Source organism: Homarus americanus, unplaced genomic scaffold, assembly GCF_018991925.1.
Source record: "Homarus americanus isolate GMGI-L3 unplaced genomic scaffold, GMGI_Hamer_2.0 scaffold59578, whole genome shotgun sequence".
In the NCBI taxonomy this organism is placed as follows: domain Eukaryota; kingdom Metazoa; phylum Arthropoda; class Malacostraca; order Decapoda; family Nephropidae; genus Homarus; species Homarus americanus.
Genome location: NW_024712913.1, coordinates 4,133,792 through 4,148,986, shown reverse-complemented (window position 1 = coordinate 4,148,986; position 15,195 = coordinate 4,133,792).

The window sequence follows — 15,195 nt, the reverse complement described above, 5'->3', positions numbered from 1 at the left end:
GGAGGGAGAGGAGAGAAAGAGAGAGGCGAGAATAGGGCTGCCTTACATGAATATTTACCTTTTCTCTCCCGTCTGGCTCAATCCGCACTGCAGCACACCAACAATTTGATTTCATCCCCCCGGTCCTCTGGGAAACGAGTGAAAATTGCTCCGCTCGACGCCGTGTTCAGGTGATGCCGGGCTTGAGAGAACACTGTCTTATGGTTAGGAGCCGTAGGTGTTAGTGCGGGGGTGTGAACACTCGCTTAGCTAGCTGTGTGTGTGTGTGTGTGTGTGTGTGTGTGTGTGTGTGTGTGTGTGTGTGTGTGTGTGTGTGTGTATGTGTGTGACCCAGATGGAACGCACACACAAGAGGTTTCCAATAATACCTTCACTATCGACTATAAGTGAGCTCACATTAGAGTGTAGTCTAAAATAGCTATATGATAATATCCCGTATGTTATTTTCATAAGATTACCTACCAAGAAGTTAGTGGAGGTATGGTGTGAGGTAGGGAGGTGACACACACACACACACACACACACACACACACACACACACACACACACACACACACACACACACACACACACACACACACACACACACACACACACACACCGAGAATAAAAACTATGCATTTTTGTAAGAATGTCGAACAAATACTATAAATAAAATTACCGAAATTACCAATGATGTTTCCATGTACACTTATTTGTATACCTGTATGTATTCGCAACAAAATATTACGTAAGGAGGATTATATCTAAGTGTATGCGTGTGTATACGTATATCCATGAATAAACATGTATACATTCTCATACAAGTGGAGTAACATTCAATCCTATACTTTTGCACACCTTTAATTAAGAGTGGGCGACCGTGACCCTGGACCGTCACCCTCCCTCCACTTCACCTGGTAATTAATGTCACCCCTTCAACCACCTGTAAATATTAGCCCACCACTGATACCTTGTTTACATTATTACCACCTGGCCATTAGAGAGTCCACCAGGTATATTAGCACAGGACAGGGTTGGGTTGGGTTAGGTTAGGTTAGGTTAGGTTAGGTTAGGTTAGGTTAGGTTAGGTTAGGTTAGGTTAGGTTAGGTTAGGTTAGGTTAGGTTAGGTTAGGTTGGGTTAGGTTAGGTTAGGTTAGGTTATACACCACATATGACGAAAACACACCTGCACATGGACATAAAACAAACATGCTCCAAACATTCACTCTTCTATACACAGTCATATAGTCTAACATCTGTATTTCTGTAAGCAAGCACACACACATCGCTTGACTTATACTCAACAGATTAAAAAACACATTAACGGAGAGATATTTTTATTGACTCTTATATGATATGATATAATTAAAACAAATGACAAGTTGCCTGATCAAACATGTAAACAATATATATAATCAATATTGTAGGTAAGAGTAGCGGCGTCCCCGAGACAAGTAAAATAGAGACAACAATTGGAGGAAGTTGGTGGGTCCCCCGAGCAGTGCACCACCACTAACTTTGTTGACGGTGTCCCCAGGCGTGACGCACTCTCTCCTGTCGTGTATTTTTTCCTGTAGGTGCTGCTGCTGTAACTGTTATCTGCTGTGTTGTGCACCGCCCCACGCCGCCCTCACCAACTGTCACACTAGTTCAGTTTTGGTGCCCTGTCAGCGGTTTACAACTGGCAGTGTTGAGACGAGAGGAGCCCACAACCCAAATACTATACAAGGCGAAACTCACTTCACTGTTTTAGGACATGAACCATCACTGGAGATCGTCAGGGTGAGGTCTTCGAGTATCGTGATGATAATTATTAGGGGGACAAAATATTTCTGTGATGACGAGGACAACTTGGTCAATTAAAACTTTCTAAAATATATTTATTCTTTCGTTTGTTTGCATTTGCGCGCTCGCTCGTGTGTGTGTGTGTGTGTGTGTGTGTGTGTGTGTGTGTGTGTGTGTGTGTGTGTGTGTGTGTGTGTGTGTGTGTGTGTATTGTCTTTTTCTCCATGATCGTGTACGTTCACTTTAAAACACTTCCTTGCGTTCGGGAATCATTTACAAGTTTAGCGTCTGTGTTGGTGACGCTCCCGTGAGAGACAAACTTATTCTTTACTGATCAAACAACAGTCCCACAACACTCGTGATTGATGACACAACACCGCCCATGTGATTGATGACACACCACCCATGTGATTGATGACACAACACCGCCCATGTGATTGATGACACACCGCCCATGTGATTGATGACACAACACCGTCCATGTGATTAATGACACAACACCGCCCATGTGATTGATGACACAACACCGTCCATGTGATTGATGACACAACACCGCCCATGTGATTGATGACACAACACCGTCCATGTGATTGATGACACGACACCGTCCATGAGATTGATGAAAGAAAAATTATCACAAAACATCCCTGGGGGAAGGAAATTGCCTCTCCAGCCTCCGAAAGAAACACTAAAAGCAAAATGAATTAATAACCGCAGAGGCGAGTGATGTATGTGGACAAAACACTACACAGGAGCCGGAGACTTAGAGAAATAGTTCAGTGGAGGTTCAGATTTATGGCGGCCACAGGTTACACACTCACTATGTGTTCAGGGCAACAGCTGATTCATTAGGCTTTTATATTAAGAAGTGTGGTGTGTGTGTGTGTGTGTGTGTGTGTGTGTGTGTGTGTGTGTGTGTGTGTGTGTGTGTGTGTGTGTGTGTAATCCTAGAAACAGCCACAGAAGAAAAATGAATGTCAAATAATTTTAAAGAGGAAAGCAGTGTGGGTGGGAAGCACAGGCTGGAGTCATGCTAAGTAAACATAATAAGCAAGAAGGCGAGACTGATATTTCTCATATTTTAATTACTAATCATAATACAAATGTCTAATTTATGTTGGTGTCAAAAGAGCTACACTTGCATTGATGCACTTCACACAATATTTTCTTTCCTTCTAAATTTTTCCGTTTGTATAAAATCAATTACCTCGGCTTTGCTGTAGGAAGGCTTATGTGTATTAGTCCGTGGTTATCAGTATACGGTGGAGTGGCAAGGTTTCATCAGGGCGGTGTGAAGAAATAGGTAAGATAAATGTTGAATGAATATACAAAGTCTCTATTCCAACGTTGGTAAAATTCTGACTCTTAATATCAGTCAATTGGGAGATAATATTGATAAGACAAGTGGTAATAACGCTACTTAATTCTACAAGAGAGAGAGCGGTCACGAATGCTACTTTTACGAAATAAATGAACGTTATCTAAGATTGAGTCAAAGTCACCTGTTGACTTAAAAAGCAGACCACACTTTCCCTCCATTACAAAACATTGGCCCTCGACCCAGTGGGCTAATGAAAAACGTTACCTTGGTTTGTGAAATAATCTTCAGAATACTGTACACTATCCCAGTCCAGATAAACTTCATGTTTATGAAGTTCTTGTCTTCAAACTTGTAGAGTGTAATTATTGGATATAACGGCCAAAAGACCGTTAATTCAGAATTAAAGGTCAACACCAAGCTTAAGATAAGACGGTGGTGCAGGCAACTTCCACATCGCTGAATAACACGAAGAGTTTCATTTCCTTTGCAAATGTGAGCCGGCAGACGCTGGGGGCCAGATGGTGCGGCACACTCAAGCGTGAAGCTCCGCCAAGCTTACCAGAGCGTCCTGCTTATGCCAAATACTTCACATTAATTATCAACTCAAAATTCTATGATAACTTCTCCTGTTAGTTACTCATGGGGTAAATTAACACCTACCTAACACGACAAGACGTTCACCTAGCGCCAAGAAATCTTTAAAAAGCAGAAATACAAATATCTGCAACCATACGGCGAGATAAACTACTAATTCAGGGTTCATATGGGGCACTGTGTTTATGATCCAGAGGTAGATTAATAAGGTCATAGCCGTGTGTGAGGGAAATACTGGAGAGCACGACTGATTATATAATAAGAAGGACGGATATAATTCCTCTGGGAGAATCTTATCCTCCCCCCAAAAAAGGACATGTTTTTTTTTTAACAATAGAGACATGTATAGCGATGAAAAATGGATGTTAGCGAATTAGTTGAGGTCATCTGTGAGCTGGAGCGACATCGTTAATTTATGGTAGTTATTCATTTGTTGTTATCGAGTTTTAAGTACATTAAAATACCTGTATGTTACAAAGTGTAGTTGAACGGCTAGAGGTGATAATTGGCTGTGGACTCTGGTAAAAATTGCTCTCATAGTCACTGGTAAAGATTCTGATCCAGCGGCCATCTAGTATTACCACCACCAGTTCTGAGTTTAGGAGCCGTATATGTGTAAGTCCCGGAGCTAAACTGCCACAATGAGGGTCGGGTCCAATCCCTTTACGTGGTTCTTTTACCTCTAGTGCCACAAGTGATCCCCAAGAAAATAAAGACACAAGGAACGTGAGGCTAAAACATAAACTAGAATTCAACTGAGATACAACAAGTCTAAGCTCCCAACTGAGACACAACACTTCATTATTTACACTGAACACGAAATAAAAGAATTATACCTTATCGATTACGAGTGGGTCTTGGAGGATCAGTAAGGGAATTTGGTCTTCAGAAGGTACGAGGAGTCACTGGAGATCGCTGTGTCCTGGTCTGGTCCTCAGGTTCCTGCGGGCAAGAAGACAAAAATTATCATACTTGTTTGTACAACATTGATACCATCAGCTGATAAATGTTGCAACAGTAAAAGGAATTTTGAAGGTAATAAAAATTTATCAAATCTAACTGGTGAGAAAAATTCTTGACTGCGGTGTATCACAGGTTATTAATACACGTGGACATATGACTTATAAGACTTTCAGTATGATGCCAAGCCCGAGGGTAATACATCAGTCCAGTGATAACGACATATTGTATGTATATAAGTTACTTAAATGAAACTATGAGAAGTAAATACTTTGAGGAGATGTATGGCCGTGATACATGTATATATGTGATGACTGATTACATACAGCAACACCCTGTGTGTGTGTGTGTGTTACAGTACGAGGGAATGAAGGAACACAACACAGACATGTTGCATGCCAACTTTGTCCTTAAAAAAAAAATGCACACTACGGAACACAGCCAAACAAACTGTTCTTGGCAAAACAAAAGAAAAAATAAGAACAAAAATAGTGGTGAAAGAAAGAAAGACAACAAAGAAGGAAAGCGTTCGCCGAGGCTGGGCGGCGTGGCGGGATGTCATGAGCGCTCTGTTGATGCATTGTTGCAGTTGCCAGCGAGGTTAATGTTGCAATTACGGGGAGTGGGGTTGGAAGTCAGCAGCTGAGAGGTCGCGGGTGAAAAAAAAAATATTGGGTACGTTGGTGAATGCAGATGAAACAGTTGTATTTGGTGAATTAGAAAGACTCCAAACTTGGGGGAACTGGGTTGGCAGCCGCCTCGGGAGACAAACACGAGATATAATTATGTTGGAAATTTTCTCTCTGTCTGATAAACGTTGTGGAGGAACCGACATACTTTTAAGTATAGAAAGAAAGATAAAGTCTGGCGTATATTCTTCTCATACAACGAATATTCACACATTTTTAATACAGGTATATCAAGAAAACTTTACAAGACTAAATTTGTGTAAAAATTCTACCCCAACAAGAGCTCTCATTTGGTTACAGTGTGAGGAAAAACTCCTACATAGAGCACAACAATCTCGAAATTCAACAAATGAGGATAAATTAAATATTAACTGCATCATTTATCCCTCATTAAGACACAGTGCCTCCTTGATCCAATACACTACTGATGTAACGGATCGCTGCAGGATATACTGACCAGAGAAGTAATAATTAATGTTTTAATTGTGTCACTGTATAAAAATTTACTGGAAAAACACTGGATATATAATAGAGACAAACTATTCTATTCAGTTAATGTTCAAATACTGCCGACGGAGAGCACAGTGTCCGTGTGTGTCTCAGGAATCGTTGCTAAATCATCATAACAAAATGATTAACATATAAATTGGGTTCAGAATAATTTTTATTTTAACGTAATGTTCCATCACAGGACACACTAGAATGAGGTGAATTAACTGAGGCTGTTACGAGTGCCTTAACAACCTGTGTAGTATTTGTATCAACCCTCACCTACAATATACATAATAATGATCTGTGTATATATGTTACATTTATTACAAAGGTACAGTAATATATTCATTATATCCATGAGTGTAATGCAGTACAGTTCACCTGAAATATGTGTAACTTTATCCATCATAATACCTGACCTGGATATAAGACTCCCCCCTGTTGTGTTGATACTGTTTACACTTGTATATAATTAATGTTTATATAACCAGGAAGTATCAAGCATTTCATATTAAAAAAAACAATAAAAAATTACATCTTTTGATTACTTTACCTTAGAGAAATAACATAATGCTATAATAACAATTTCAAGATGCAAATGACTTTAACACAGGTATGTACAGGTTCATATTATATTCCGCTGCAGATGTTACTTAATTCATAAAGAACACATAAAGGCAACATAAAAATTAACTGTTTAGTCTTTTACTTAGAGAACATTTTAACATTGCAGGGAAAGGTGTTAGTGGAGTTGAAGACTTCACATTATATAACAAGTAGAGCGTATTGTTGCTGTCGTGTAGTGGTCGCCCTCTCAGCTCCTCTGACCTACTGAACTAAGTACATTATATTATTATTATTATTATTATTATTATTATTATTATTATTATTATTTTTATTATTATTATTAAATTATTTTATTATTAATTTATGTAACTTTATTATTATTATTATTATTATTATTACTATTATTATTATTATTATTATTATTATCATTATTATTATTACTATTATTATTATTATTATTATTATTATTATTATTAATTTATGTAACCTTAGCACAATTAACTAAGGCTCAACTCTCATATTGAACCCCACGTAACGTTTAATAATTAGATTATTTTGTTCTATAATTAAGATAATGAAGTCAAATTGATGATATAACACACTAATAATACCACTAATTTAACCACAAGTGAGGGAAAACTTATACCGTGATCCAACTCTTTACGCACAGAAGATATCAAACAACCAAACAACATATAGGACTTACGTACACTACTGCCTGACGTCTCCCCCCCCTCCCGTTAGTACCGTGGCTGTATACCCTCATAACGTCAGCCTTGAGGGACACGGCCACAGAATAACCGATCATGTTCCATCTTAGCTTCCCAAATTCTGAGCATTTTCACTCAGCCGCGTCACCAGGATGGTCCGAATGCTCCAAGGATACAAGTCCCGAAGGAGGTTTTCCTACTGGAGGAGACACATACCCGCAAGAAAGACAGATATTAGCCAGTCTTAAGGGATACATATGCTGTGGTCTAAGGATACGAGGGATACGGTAACAAACATTGAGTTCTTACAAGGACACTCATGTCTTTGGGGATTTTTCCTAAGGGAGATGTAACGTCTGAAGTCGTCTAAAGAGGAGCTTAATATACAACAACATTCAACTCTCCTCTTCTCTAACAAGACCCTCTTACCACCACTATCACCACTTACCAGCACTATTACCACCACCACCCCACTTTAACACACCATCGCCACCAAGACCCATTGCCAAACACCATCACCACACACTGGCTATCACAATACCTTCCCTACAGGCTCTACCATAAGGACTCACTGAGCCACCAGCAACATCATTACTATCACCAGGAGCCACTATCCACCACCACCGTTGTCATATTAACACATCTTCATCATCCATCAGCAGTAACGTTGACCGATATTTACATTAATATCCTTCCAATCTCTTTTTTGATGAGTATTCGTTCGAATCACACTGCTCCGTTGCCAGTTCCACTGTGTGCGTTGGTGGGAGGGTCGGCGCAGTGACCTGTCGTCCAGGAAGGGTACAACAGGCTATGCACCCTTCACCGCCAGTGTACTACGAACTTCTGAACGGAACTGTACATCTCCACAACACTCACGACCTCCCCGCCGCGCCCGACCCACTTTCATCCACTTTACGGCGGAAGCTCCTCTCTCTCCATCATTACAGGAGTAACACCACTCTCCCTCTCTCTCTGCTTTAGGAGAGTTATCGTTCTCCAAGTATGCTGAGAACGACTCCACTAGCCTCCACTATGCTAATTCCTGGGATGATTCACTAACTAACCTCCACTGTACTGCATGGAGAGAGATCCATTTACCTCCACAACACTGGGGAAGCAAGGCTCCTCTCTCTCTCTCTCTCTCTAACCTAACCTAACCTAAACTGTTGTACAAGTTTATGTTCAGAGGTTGAAAATTGGCATGACACTGAATTTTAGGCCCACAGGCGCTCTAAATGTCTTCCTTACATATATAAATAAACAAGGTTCTAAAATCAGTATCTTCTCAACCATGAATCTAACATGACCTCAACACACACGGCAACAACATCAGACGACACAGAAACATTATACAGGACAAACAAATAAAAATATGATGAAGTTATTAAAGTAAAAAAAAATCACCTGGTGTATCGGTAACAGCCACTACGAGGCAATTAAGGCCCCAAACACCCCGATCCAACGGTTCCTCTCTTTGGAAGGTTGTTAAACAAGTCTCACATTAACCTTACAACCAGACAGAAAGTTTAGCAAGTAATTCTACATCTCTTAGTCCAAAAGAATATAGTTAAAAGTATAATTCCAACTCCCAACACTGTGTCAAAAGTCTTTCTGATTAAAAACGACATCACTTAAGAATTTATGTTTAATGGACGTTTCTCTCCCGGTGTTTTCAACCTGGATCATGAGGGAGGGAGGGGAGGGGGGTTGAAGTCGTATTGCCCTTCGAAAGCCAAACTGGTGAGGAGAGAGGGGAGTAGGGAGGGGAGGAGGGAGAGATAGGGGAGGGGAGGGAGGAGAAGGAGAGGGGGAAAGGGGATAAGGAAAGGGGAGGGGCAGGGAGGGAGGCGAGGAAAAGGAAGGGGAGGAAGGAAAAGGAGGGGGAAGAGGGAAGGGGGTTGTATCCTTGAAAATTTTCACCGGAGTTTTGTACACTCTCCCTCCCCCATCTCTCTCTCTTCAAAACTATAACATGAATAAAAAAAAATATGAGAATAAAGAATCAGGTATGGTGTTCTGAAGATCCTTGCAGGAGACATACCATAGCAGGAACGAGTACTCTTCCCTCACACACACTCGCTGTAACTGGATGACTTCCGGACTCTGCACCACTTGGGACTACCATTGGATCACGACCCTACAGGCAGTAAAGACTTGATCGTGGATTCTTGGCTTCAAAGGTTTGTTAGGGGAACTTGATGCCAGACCCGATCTCAGGAACTAGTTGATTTTGGAGTATATCGAGTGTCTGGTGCCGCATAGTTACGATATTATGCAGATCATCTGATGAACGACCATTATTTACCATTCAAATGTCTGTTTCTTTATCGAAGGTCCAGAGATAAAAACAATATCGGTGTGTGTTTGCTGACTTCAGTTCCGATTTGTCTTTAGCGAACTGAAGACATAATTTCCTCTTTCCTGGACCTTCACGTCGTACAAGGCAAGTTTGATAGTCACTATTACCTCAGTCAACCTCGGTGTTCTTATCACAGCTGCCGGGGAGGCTGGCTTCCATCCAATCAGCTTAGTAGTTGAGTCGTATCCTCTGGACCTGGACAGACTTTAACTAACGACCACTAGAGCTGAGGGCCAACATGTCTTAAGCCTAGTTTTCTCTAGATTTCTGCGTCCCTCTGAGTATCATCCCTATACAGTACAGTACAGTACAGTACATCCATTATGTCGGGGCAAATGATTCGCAAATGTGAACTGAATTAAATGAAGGTTTGTTCACAAATCGTCCAGAGAGGAACGGTGGGGAAAAAATTGATCACATATTTGCTTGGCAAATATAGTCTTCATCGACGACCACTTCAAGTGGTGTGGGAGAACCTGTGCTTATAAAGCTTTGAGGAAATGTGGTTGTTGCGACTCAGGTCTGAGATGGAGGGTGAGGTCATAAGGCTCTTCTCCTCGACGACTCAATCTAGTTAAATTAAAAATAAAATTGATGAACTGAGAACCTTCCACGTCTGCCATAGAGAAATAACACCTACTTCTCCTTTATTCTTTAACTGCTTAAACTGTGTGCCAAGCTTCACTGTAAGACTCTAAACAACAATATGATGCTAAATAAAACCCACGTAGCCGCCAAATAACGTCAGAATTCAATAAAGTGAAGTATTCAGACAGTCACACGGCCTCCGCAGAACTGCTCAACTTAATAGCGGGTCTCTGTGTGGGATATCCTTCGTAATCACAAACATTAAATGGATGGTTTACAATGGTGGAACCAGGTGACGGTCATGATGCCTCAAACAATTAGAAAAAGCCAGAAAATGGTTAACAGACTCGGGTGTGTACAGTCATTCAAAAAACTGTCTCTACTTGGGGTGATCTAAACCTCCATTTAACGGACACAGATATGATATGTAGTCCGTTAAATAAAGGGTTTATGGGTTTATTTCCAACGGACCTCGACATAACGGACTACACTATCCCCCATACACTCCGTTATATAGAGGTTTCATTTCCAATGTGCCTCGATAAAAAGGACTACACCTTCTCTTTTTTTAATCAGTTAAATATTCCTTTCCATAATATTACATCTCGCTCCTTAACACTAGCGTCTGAATCAACAGCCTCATTATTACTCTTATTCCTGATTTCCTCCCAGTCCTCATCTTCCAATACATCATCTACGTACAGTCAGCTTTGTTCGTGTGACCACTGGCAGCTGCAGGGAGGACCACAGCTGATATAGACCATCTCACTCCGGCTTGACAGGAATTCGCTGGTAACTGCGGTAGGATCAGAGCAGACAGTTACCGCTGCACTCAGGCCTCGCTGGCTGGAGCTGCACAGATCTGTCCTGGGCCAAATTGTGCTCAAATCCGATCCTGGGAGAACTTCCTTGAACACTCCAAGCCAAGACTATTTATGGTCGAGGTGAGACAATGATAATGATACACGAATGACCTAACCTAACCTAACCTAACCTATCAACACTGTCACAACACATACCACTATATTCCTCCTCTTCTATGCCTCTCTCTCTCACCGCGGCAGAATAATGGGTAATGATTTTTCAAAGCCACTAATCACCAAATTAGAGTTTTTAGATCAGAATTTCGTGATTTTTTTCTGAATATGAAATCAAAAGTGATATAAAAAGTGTTGTTGTTGTTTTTTATTTTAGGGAATCAGGATAATTTATGATAATCACAAATCTAATAAAAACGCCTCTTTTGTATACTAGACAAGCTCATAATAACAGTATTTCCTACATATGGTTTATAATTCTGTGCTTATAGCATGGTGAATAAACATCCACAATGCAATTCAGACTTGCAGGTGTAAATGCACTAGTGTTAATATATACAGTGAGAGAGAAGTATCATTCCAGCTTTGGCCAAAATATAAACATAAAACATGAAACTAAAACAGATCGAGCAGAGCCAAGAGACAGGAGCCACTCTTGCTCTGGTAAGGTACAGGAGCCACTGAAAGGTGTTTATACAGGTGAGGTAACGCCAACCGTGTCACCTGTCCCTCACCACAACGCGGTAATTAGACCTTCCATTTACAGGTGTCGGAGGTCGTAACCCGGCGTCAGGTGTTGCCAATCACTCCTTCTCCACCCGGCATACATCGCACCGACACCACCAATACCACCACCACCGACACCACCAATACCACCACCTACATCACCATCAACACCGGTCAGTGTAAAAACTAAACTAAATGTTGTAAAATAAATTGATTGAAATTCTCACCATGAAAAATATAATCGAATGTTTATGGAAAGAATAATATTTATAAGATGTCTCTCTCTCTCTCTCTCTCTCACGCACACGCACACACACACACACACACACACCGTTCAGTACAGTACATCACTATTAAACTGTACAATCTACCCAAATATAGTGTCACCTGAACAACAACAATAATAATAATAATAATAATAATAATAATAATAATAATAATAATAATAACAATAACACAAATAACAATAACAACTTAACCGGTAAATAAATAACATGAGCTCCAAGACACAAAGATTATAAACAGTTTCTGAGTTAGGAAAGAATTATTACAATCAGACCTTAACACGACAAGCTGGGAATTACAGAAGTTATATGTGACCGATTTATCAAAGTCACCGAGGCAGCAGAGTACAGCCAGGTGAGTGAATCAAAGAGGAAAAGATAATCCTATGATGACTCAAGAAATGTGGCGAAGAATAGAGAAAAAAAGACGAAAAAATAAAAGTAGTATTGAAGACGAGAAGTGAATATAATTATCAGAATACAAAATCACTTCATATGGACGTTGAAGTTAATCAAATCTAAATTAACTAAACCTCTTTCTCACTGATTCGCCCTTACTATCTTCTCCCTTCAGCTCCCTCACCCTTCTTCCTCTCCGATTCTCCCTCAAACATTTTTTTTCTCATTCTTCCTCCTACCTCTACCCTCACGTAGCACCACCCTGAAGACTTCTACCCCAGCCTCCCCACCTAACCCCCGTAGCAAGAGACTGACTGACCTCTGGTGTGACCTGCTGCTTCCGTCTACCTCTCGACTGAAATATTCTGACATTTATCGTTCAAAAACTCCAAGGGCGGAGGAGTGACAGTTCCAAAAAAAGGGGGAGGTATAATTTTGTACTCGCCGGAGAACTGATGAAATTTACGACTCAGCAGAAAAGATGGAGAGAAGGATGGAAAGAGAAGGAGAAGTTAGAGGAAGATTTAGAATTGGAGGAAGAAGGATGTAGTATAGATGGAGAGAAGGAAGAAGTAGTAGTTAGGTGAAAAAAGGATTCGAATAAATGGAGAGAAAGATGAAGTAGAGAGGGAAAGGATCGGATGCTGAAAGATTGATGGAGGAACTAGGAGGTTTGGTGAGACAGGAGAGGAAACGAGAGGAGAGGAGAGGAGAGGAGAGATTGAAAAAGGATGAAGGAGTTTCGTTGGGAGAGGGGTATGGTAAGGGGTGGAAAGGAACGAATGGTAAAGTGCAGAGGGAGAGGGGGAAGGGGGAAGGGGGAAGGAAATTAAATGAGTGGAAGAGGAGGTGCTTGAAGAGGGACACAGAAGGTCCAGGGCAAAGAATAAAGGCTGGATGGGTGACGGAACGGCAGGACAGGCGTGTGTGTGTGTGTGTGTGTGTGTGTGTGTGTGTGTGTGTGTGTGTGTGTGTGTGTTTGTGTGTGTGATGGAGAAGTGTTTCATTTAATTCCTGTAGATGATGGTAACATTTGTGTGTTCGTCTCGCCGACAAGTATTAAGACACAACAGTACAACAGATATGGACGTGACGGAAGTATACTGCCCGGGTGATGACAAGAGAGAGAGAGAGAGAGAGACACTGGTGGAGGTGTATGGGAGGCAGGTCAAGGACGGCGGCCATCAGGGCTGAAGTGCCGACCCAGAAAATACAATTTGGTGTCAGCGTGTGTGGTGACTGTCCCGTATCAAGTTTACGAGTTGCGTGAGGGTGAAGAAGCAAGGAATCTGGGTAGCGAGGTGGTGGTACTTCTCTGGGGAACCTAGTGTGTGTGTGTGTGTGTGTGTGTGTGTGTGTGTGTGTGTGTGTGTGTGTGTTGCCTGAAAAAAAAATGTGCTGGAAAATATAAAGTTCAGTTATTATTATTAAGGAAACATTTAATGAGGTGTAAAGTAGCGGGTTTTTTCTTGTCCTACAAGGAGTCACCATCAAGCAGCGTCCTTTATGTGTTGATTGTGTGATAGATGTTGTCACTTTGGTCTTATTTCCACAGTTTTTCTTATCAAGACCTTTATTAATCAGTCCATAGACTAAGCGTTAGGATAAACTTAATACTACTGCTTATATAAACCTAAGCTAACCAAATTTATCCTAAACCTAACCTGATCATCACCAGATATAAACTGGTATATACGCACAATATATACAGTAGAAAATAAGATTATAGAGACGAGATGAAACTTCGACTTGTCCCGTTTCTTCTTACCAGGCAGCATCCAACTGAGTGCGTCAGATTTAACATATACAGGATTAATCCAGATTTAAGTACAAGAAGCGAGTGAAGAGAGATTGGAGAAACCAATTAAGATCCTATTACCGTTCCCCTTAGGTAAATACCTCAATGGCCACTTTTGATAAGAGTGCAATTTTCTTTCTTCCTAAACAGTACTCCTGCTAGATCCTTACCCCCCACCTCCCTCTCCCCTCCCTCCCTCCTTCTCCTCTCCTTCCTCCCCTCTCCTTTCATCCCTTTTCTCCTTCCTTTCTCCCTCCCTCTCCAGGCCCCGGTGGTTCCTGCAGGATACCCCCCTCTATTAATTCAAGAAATTACCTGAATATTCCTCGTCCCCGAAGACAATCATCAAAACCATATATATTGTTGTTACAAGTCTTGTTTAATACTGACGAAAGAAAAGTCGGCAGGAAAATTCGTCAGCCAATTATTTTGATCACTGACGAATGATTGTTATTTTGACGAAAGTGGGAGACAATTTATTTCTATTTGTTCTGTATATATTGAGGTAAATATTTATTGGAGCGATTGAAAGACCTTGAACTGAAAAAAAAAAGATGTTTTCTTTGATCCTTAACCTTTATCTTACCTGTGTAGAAATATTAAAAAAAAAAGTATAAGAATAAAAGAAAATATGTGTGCTGTCCGTCCCTCCACGTCCAGTGAGACGAGAGTCAGCAATACGTACAGAATATGAACCTCAGTTGTACAGTATACGACATTACTTATGAACGGGAGAATGACGAGATATAGAAACGAAAAACGAAAAATAAGAAGCAGGTCTCTTACTAATAGGAGGGAGTTTAACTAAGACAGTTATCACCATTTTTCAATACATGACACTATCGCAGACCGGCCGGCCACCCTAGTTACTGTGGCTCTTAAGACTCACAAAACATTGCCGTGTCATTCCTCAGCCTCCCTGCTAAGTGCCCCTTGCCTCTTGTCCACTTGCCATATGAAAAGGAGACCGCTCGTGCCCAACCACCTGAAACGCTCTGCTTTCTCCCACTCTCAAACTTTTTGTTCAGCTTCTTAAAAAAAAAAAAATATTTTATTTTATTTTGCAAATTTAAGTTTTTTTTTTTTTTACAAGGAAGTGATGGTAGGTAAAGGGGAGTG